At 31.8% G+C, this 8,570-nt stretch overlaps 1 long non-coding RNA gene across 1 annotated transcript; it reads right to left on the bottom strand.

Annotated features, from left to right (window-relative positions):
• Positions 1–2,505: 2,505 nt before the first annotated feature.
• Positions 2,506–3,464, bottom strand: LOC142175395 (uncharacterized). Its single transcript, XR_012704368.1, has 2 exons — positions 3,327–3,464; positions 2,506–2,583 (listed from the first exon to the last, which is right to left on the bottom strand). It is a non-coding gene; the product is annotated as an uncharacterized LOC142175395 (long non-coding RNA).
• Between the last annotated feature and the right edge of the window lie 5,106 nt (positions 3,465–8,570).

Raw genomic sequence — 8,570 nt, 5'->3', positions numbered from 1 at the left:
AAAATCGTCCTGAATTCCTATTTTATGGCCCTAAAACGTCAAAAACGAGGAACAGTCATGGTGAAGTTATTACTACTGTTAATTAGGTCGTTTCTGATGGGCCCACAAAATTTTAGGCAATTCGAAGCTCATCGCCCGAATTCATGACATGCGTGTTAAGGGTTTAGCTCGAGGAATGTTTTTCCAATAACAATATGTTCCCTTCAATATTTTATATGTTATTTCAAATCGAAAAAGTTTGTGACCTATAGTACACTTTAGTTAATTCGGTTTAAATTTTTAGCTATGTAAATTTTATTTTAATATTTTAAAGATTTAACGTACTTCCAAGTTTAAAATTCAAAATGCTACTTGCAAATTGTAATGTTTTGAAATTTGAAAGTTAATACTGAATTTTGTTTTCAAATTCTCGTCTCTAGGTCCAACACTTTTCTTTTTGTATTAAAATAAAGGAAATCTCACGAAAATGTCCCAAATAAGTTCCAATTTACCAACCTTTAGTCATTACCAAAACTAGTCAAACACATATAAAAATTTAAAATCCTTCTTCCTTTCCAAGAATCACACGCAAAGATCTCCTTGCATATTTTGAGCATGATCAGCAACATTAGATGCAAGATGGAAAGAAAATTACATAGATGAGGTAGCAAACAAGATGATGAAATACAAAAAAATATATATACAAGATTCCAAAAATTTAAGCAAAAAAGGACCTTTTTTTAATGGGTATGGTTGAAATTCATTGAAAACATATAGATGAGTCAATATACAAATTTTGAGGAAGACTGGAGGTGATTTCGACTGATTTGGTATCAAAATTCGTAGTTAAATCAAGTTCAAAAAAAATTTCCGCGACACATGTATCACCCATATATATACACATAGATATACATGGATATACATGTGATACATATTTGATACATATGTGATACACAAATGATACACAGTATGATACACATATCATTTTTTTCCATGTTTCATCTTCTACTTTGAATTTTCAATTCAAACCACCTCAAAACTCCGCCAAATCATCTCAAAACTGAGATTCAAACACCTTAAGATGTACCCAATCTATTCTAATAACACGCTAAGAAAGCAAAAAATGGATATATTTTTTATTACAAATAGCTAATTGGCTAATATTAGTAATACAAATAGCTAATTGGCTAGTAGTTTCCCTAAAATAAAATAGTTATAGAACAAATAAAACCCAGCCCAACTAAACCTGAACTTGGCCCGACCCAACAAATTTACTAAAGGGCAAATATCACTTATAACCCGTGGCCGAAACTATTTACATCAGATAGCTGCAAAAGTATATAAACTTTATATATTTTTTTGTATATAATATGCATAAATGTAAATATATACAAAAGAATTTATATTTTTTTGGCTACTATCTATACAATATCATTTTCCCTTTCACTTGGTCATGAGTGTGTCAAGCAACTCAAATGTCAAAGTGGCCTAACTCCGAACTGGGCTCCTTAAGCTGAGTCCGCTCCGACTTGTCCATAGAACCCATGGGCTGAAGACGGGCTGGGATCTAAGTTCTCACCCAGCCCAACCTAATTGACAAGTCGAGTTCAGTGTGCTGGGTTGCTTTATTAAAATTGTTGAAGAGTTGTCCCTTTGTGGTTAGGCCATTTCAACAATCCTTATTGATAATTGTGGTTTCCCGATTAGCTTACGCACACCTAGATTAATTTTACGAGTTACCTATTACCTCTCATTAATACAAGTACGAGGTAACTCAGTCCAGTAAGACCTCAAAATATAAAAATAAATCACCTATTTTTTTTGCCTTGGTTAAAATTTGAACCCAACTCTCAACCCACTTCATAGGCCACTAAGCTATAACCCTGGTTGACAGGTCATTTCAGTAATCTGCAACAAACAAATTGTAAAGAGAAAACACTCCACTAAAGTACTATACGTCCTTTGGACAAAATTTTCAGACATTGATGGAAATCAAACTTTATACATGAAATTCAGCCGAGTTAAATCATTTGCTTTGATATTTTATACAAACACAAATAAAAAACTAGAAATGTAATGAAATTTCACTTGAAAAGAATATCATCAATTTATAAGAAGAAAGACAAGGGGAAATTAAAGATGGGGAAGGACCAAAATAGACTAGTAAACATTAGAAACCTATATGGTTTCAATTATAAGTTCTCTTAGACTAGTTTGAACCTACAACATATCTCGCTACTTTTCCTTTTCATAGAGCTTATATTAGATACCTTATAACTATCTACAGACTGAAGCTCAGAGCTTGAACTTTCCCATAGGAGGAACATCACCTCTCATTACTCTCCAAGGGCCGCCATAAAACATTGGTTTCATTAGAGGCACTTCTTGCCCAGGGTGTTCTTCCCAGTATTTTTCCTGTCATTGTGGGAAAAGAAGCTATTATATCAAGGCACGAATTTGAACTAATAGTAAACTAAAGGCTGAAAAGGAAAATCTGATTCTTAATATACGAGGGAAAGTCGTCTACTCTGAACAAATAAGTACTACATAGCTCGTATTATACAGAACACGAGTAGGCTACTTATCTTCTCTCAAGGCAATGACCTACACAAAACATTTTTAGAAAAGGTTATGGCTAGAGGAAAAATAACTTGTTCCGAAAAGCAGATACATACTGAAAAAATAAGAATTAGATCTAGGAGAAGGAAAGAAATACAGCAATTTGACTAGACAAGACAAATTCAGATGATTCTCCTACCTTGAATGAATAAATCCTTTCAGATAGCGAGGTCAAACTATATGCTGGTTCCAACCCATTGTACACATAGGTTAAACAGTTGAGTGGCTAACTTGATTTGCACATTGAAAATACTAAACTAATAACTGAAGCTTGTTCAGTGATGAGTTCTTACACATCAAACTCCTAACTTTTGTTCCTAACTCACTTTTATGGGAAGTGCAAATTCAAATAATGAAGTTCCACACATCATTTACTAATAAGAAAAAGGAGTTCCACCTGTGGGAAGTTAATTTTTTTTTATCAGAAAAGGAGTTCCACTCACTATTCAGAAGTTTCAAGTAAATATGATTAATCATTTTAGTTTGTACTTTCTGCCAGCGACCCTCTCCTAAACAAAGTAGTAAGGTGAAGTAAGTCAGCGTGATCAGTTTAAGAAAATTATATGCATTCCCAGTCAATACTGGGGAGTTCATACCCTGCCAATGCCACTCCAACAATGGTGCTCTTAACTTCCAAAACTAACTTCACAAAGGTCCAATTTCAAATCTGTCAAAAGGAATTTCCAAGCATTTAATGCTACGAAATTAAGGATCTAAAGATATTATACCTTGTAGAGTTGCTCGGTGATGGCTGCCCCAATAACCCCAGTATAAAATGCACAAACATAGATTGTGACAAGAGGCGTAAACGATTTTGGTCTCCTAAATGGTTCTACCATATCCCATAGAATTGTCTTCTCCCACTTTGTGTACACATAATCTGCATATTTCCTCCACATATAGGTTGCCATTTCCACGATATCCTTTAATTATCAGCTGAACTGCACAAACGAAATATCTGGTTAATTGGAAGATGTAGATGTCCACATGCAGAAAGCAGTAAGACAATTTATTAGGGATACTTTTGTTTAATGCAGGACGTATCAACTTTAGATAGCCCATATTACTGTAAATTTATTGGCATAAAAGCAGTCTTACAAATCATTCTAGAAAAACATAATATCAATATGGATGAAGACTATAATAAAAGAATCAATATTAACAGGCGGAAAATTTGCAAGAGAAAAGAAGAGTAACATTTTTGGTAACATTAGGGAGATCTGTTAAGGAGGACAGAGTATTCTTGCTGTTTAACTATCTCTATGTTATCATCAGCAACCTACAAGGTGAGAATCTAATGTCTGGTTATTTTCTACACTAATGATCACTATAGACTATGTTATTCGGATCCTCCTAAAATCCACCACACCTGTGTCGAATCCTCCACTATACTTTACATATAAGTTCTTTTAGCTTTCATATTTTCAATTGCATTACAAACTAACTTCACTAAGAAAAAAATGGATTTCAGTAATTTAACCCTAATTTTTATAATTAGCTAAAAGTTAATCAAATTTTTGGTCTTCTATACAGGAAATAGAAATCCAGTACTAGCAAGAAAAACCACAGTAACACATTAAACTATAATTAGAGATCAGTTCAATTTCAAATCAACACACAATCAGCTCTCAAAATAGGGAAAAACACAGCAAAAAAATTAATCAGTTAACAAGTAATTAAGGCGTGCACCCACTGCCTCCAGTGGCACAAATACTCATCAAATTAACACACCATCACAACTATAGCAAATTATAGTAACTCAAAAATAACTGATATTGAAGCTGAGAGTTTGTTTAAGAAATGAATCAAACACAGCAAAACTCGCCATAATTTGTATTATACCATTCAAAATCATAGCCAAATGCAAAAGATAATAAGCTAATTAGATATCGAGAGAGAAAAATACCTAGAGAGAGAGAGAGGAACGGACGAAGATAAATTTTGATTTTAAATTTGATTCCGTCGCGAGGAACTCTGAAGAATTGACGAGTTTGCTGCAAAATTAGAGCAAGTTAGTGATGTTGGCAAGAAGTTTAGGCCCACTAGAAGATTTGGGCTGGTCCAAGTTCATTCGAATGGGTCCAAATAACGCTGGATGGACCTTTTTTAAAGGGCATATTATACATAAGGCCGGTCGACCAGAAATAATTACATTTGCTAGCTGATATATAGAAAATATACAATGATTATGTGTAAAATATGTATATATTTTTTATATTATATATTAATATAAAAAATATATTTAGACAACTATTATTTTTTATAGCGGCTATACATTGTAATTTTTTTCTTTTTTAACAACTATTTATATTTTAACCCAATTAAGAAATATTTTGGGAAAATAGCCTCGCACCACATTTTTAAAGCATGACAAGCAGGATTTTGCTCGATCGCCACAATTTTAAAGTAAGCTGGGAAGAATTTTAAAGCAACCAGCAGTCCATCACAAGAATTTCAACCATAAAGCTCCAGTGATAGTTAGAACTTTGTGGCAAAATTCTGACGATCACCATATTTGCTCTCTGTTTTAAGATTATGCCCAATGAGACAATCGAATAAAATCCTGCCCAGCATGTTTTAAAATTTTGGCATGGGCTTTTATCCTAAAAATTTTATTATCGAAGTCAAAAGATCAATAGTGACACAAAAATATCTTATTTGTGTTGTTATTCTCCTTTCCTTTTCTTTCACAGTAACATAAAGGGATCTAAATGACATCAAACTATATTTGTACAAAAAGTTGCATATCTTATTATTATAAATATCAAAACATAAAGAATGGCTACTTTTTCTCTCGATCAACTAGTAGAGTTTCATGAATAAAGGAGGCTCAAAACAATGGGGAGTGATCTTTTCGGATTGGTCCGACTCCCGGTAAAGTAAATGTCACACTCCAATAATCTTCGTTTCCCCAAAGGATATGACGTATCTGGATTACAAATAAATATTCAATTTCTGGTTTTAATTTGGGCATACAAATTTAGGAAGCGTACTTTTCAAACATATGCGTTAGAATTTTAAACAATTAAAAAATTTAAGATCTTGGTCAAGAATAAATTTTTTTGACTCTTCAAATTGTAAGTTCTGTAGTTTGGATGGAGCTTTAATTTTTTTGCACTTGTAGAAGATTGCGTTCTAATTCTTTTTAGAATATGGAGAGAAGAAGGGGTAATCTTAAGCAAATGTGGTGATAATTAGGCAGATGTAATGTATATACATCAGTTACGGATTCATCCGACCCAATAATTATGGTTAAAACCTTGTAAATACGTTGAAAAATTCACTAAAAAGTACAAACAATAGATTTCAAATATAGAAAATCGACTGAGTTGTGGTAGAGAATTCTGAACTCCAACTCATAATGTTCAAATGCTAGATTTGTGTATATTATATGTATAAGATAGGTCTTTATATACCTTACCTCTGCATTTATGGTGTTTAGAATATTACACAATGTGGTCACTTAGAAAGTAATTATAAACTTCTTATTTTTTCACACTAAAGTAAATTATCTACATCCTTTTTGGATTATCAATTCTCTTTCTACAAATAATCAGTTATAATTTCTTCTGTTATAGGCTATTAATTCCCGAATCTTTAAAATAGCTATCAAATCTAATCTGTGAAAACTACCTACAAATAGGTAATAAATACACAATTGCATCGCATAATCTATATATTATTAAAAGAAGAAAAAAAAACCTCCACATTAAGCCAAGTAATAATCTCACAATAGGTCACTTGGCAATTTAGGACAAAGTTAATTAGGTTAAGTAATAATTAGTTTTTTTTTAATTTAAATTTTTTTAAAAAATTATTATGCATTACGTGTTGTTAATAATTAGTTACTCTTGTTGAATTTGAATTTAAACATACTTAACTATTTTTTTGCGAAAATAATATTTTTTTATATATTTAGAATTATTTCTATTTTACACTTGATGTCATCTTTCAAGTTTGACACTCATAATCATCTTGTTACAACTACCATGGCAATACATAATTTCATCCGACGACATTCTTCTACCGATAAAGAATTCAATTATTATGCTAATGAAGACATTACTGTAAAGATTGAGAAAGGAGATGGGTCTTCTGGTGTACCTTTAGACATGCAAGGCAACTCTTCTGCTAATATGGAGGCGTTGTGTGATAGAATTAGAGATGAAATTGTTGAGAAACATTATCATGTGTGGGTGACTTTGCTTATTCATGGTGGATTATCAATACATAGTAATTTGTAGAATAGACTTCTAATTCATACTGAATGATGACAATAAGTAATTATACTAGATAATATTATATGCTTTGTTATAACTATATATGTTATCTTGATTAAAATCTTTAATATGTATGTTTACTTTATGTTTTATATTTTAATTAAATAAAATAAAAAAATAATAAAAGTCTCTTACCATAAATATTTAAGTTCATTTTTCTCTTTAAAATATTAATAAGACCTTGGTACTATCCTTTTGGTAAAAGCACTTTTTAGAAAGATTGGCCAAACACAATTTGTTTACCAAATATTGCAAAAAGTACTTCTTAAATGAATTGGCAAAACACAAACTATTTTTTTCAAAAGTACTTTTGAAAAATGCACATCTGAAAAAAAAAATACTTTTCAAAATAAGCAATTTTTGGCAGCTTGGCCAAACGGGCTGTAAATTATAGAGAAAATTACCTTCATTGTCAGTTGACCCAACATACCAACAAAATTAGGCCCATATTTTAGGTCCTTACCCGATTTAACCCAGTTTGTACATAAATTGTAAAATAGTTTTCATCGGTTAGCCCAAAGCACTTAAAAGGTTTTTTCTTTCTTTTTTTCTTCATTCCCAACGCACCCAATTCTCTCCCTACCACCTCTCTTTTCTTTCTTTCTAACCCAAACAGATCCAATCATCCTCTCTTACCCTAGCCTCCATTATTCCTCCTCTAAACAATTCTGGCTCAGGCTCCTCCTCTGTCGTCCAAGCCCACAAAATCTGATGGCGGCAAGCAGAAGAAGAATTTAAGATTTTGAAAGAAAAATGAAAACCCATGCATATCTGAAATCTTTAGCTCTCAAACATGATTAACGTCGAGAAATAACCAATAATTTTGGAAGAGTTTGAAGTTTGAAATTCGGAACAATATTGTTACAACCGTGAAGTCTCGGATCTGAAACCGGATGTATCTTGTCTGGGTATTAAATTCGGAATCGTTCGCATAAAGTTATAATACCTGCTGCTACAACTCGAAGTTGGAATAAAAAATCATAACCATGTAGCAGTTTGTATCAACACTGTATAATTATGTATATGAATGTATAAATACCTCTTATACATTATTTTTTGATAAGGTATACAAGTTGATATATTGTTTACAGTTATTGTAGTGTTGGACTTAATGTGTTTTCTAGTGAAAATATTGTATAACTAGTGTTTATATATAATCATATAGTGTTGTATACTTATGTATAACTGTGTATAAATGTGTGTATTTATGTATAATGTTGTATAATTATATGTTTTTAGTTTATAAGAATCTAGATACAATGTCTGTGCATAAGAGGCCTCCATGGAAGTTTGACACTTTCTTCTCTTCTTTTTTTGTAATGGGCAATATGAAAAAGTTTTTATATGTGCTAGAGGGATTATACAATTCTTTTACCAAGTTTTGATTTTTCGTTTATCGTGTTCGATTGCTTCAGCAATTGCACATAAAATTTCACTTTTAATCTAAAATTTGACTAACAATTTTAATATGTGAAAACCCAAATGTTTCACCACTTAAAAGAGTACTAGAAGATTGGAATATTTTATTGAAAAATCATGTTTTGCCATAAGAAAAAGAGAAAATAGGAGAAATATTTTTTTTTAATACATAATTTGTTGGTATTTAAGTTGGGGAAGAAAAAGAAACAAAGACATGGACAAAAGTTTTGTGGGGGGAATTCGGGAGATGTGGGGGGAGGGAGGGAGGGAAAA

The sequence above is a fragment of the Nicotiana tabacum genome, chromosome 21 (genome assembly GCF_000715075.1).
Source record: "Nicotiana tabacum cultivar K326 chromosome 21, ASM71507v2, whole genome shotgun sequence".
NCBI classification, from domain to species: domain Eukaryota; kingdom Viridiplantae; phylum Streptophyta; class Magnoliopsida; order Solanales; family Solanaceae; genus Nicotiana; species Nicotiana tabacum.
The sequence above is the reverse complement of the archived record's forward strand: the minus strand, read 5'-3'. Positions and strand labels throughout refer to the sequence as shown.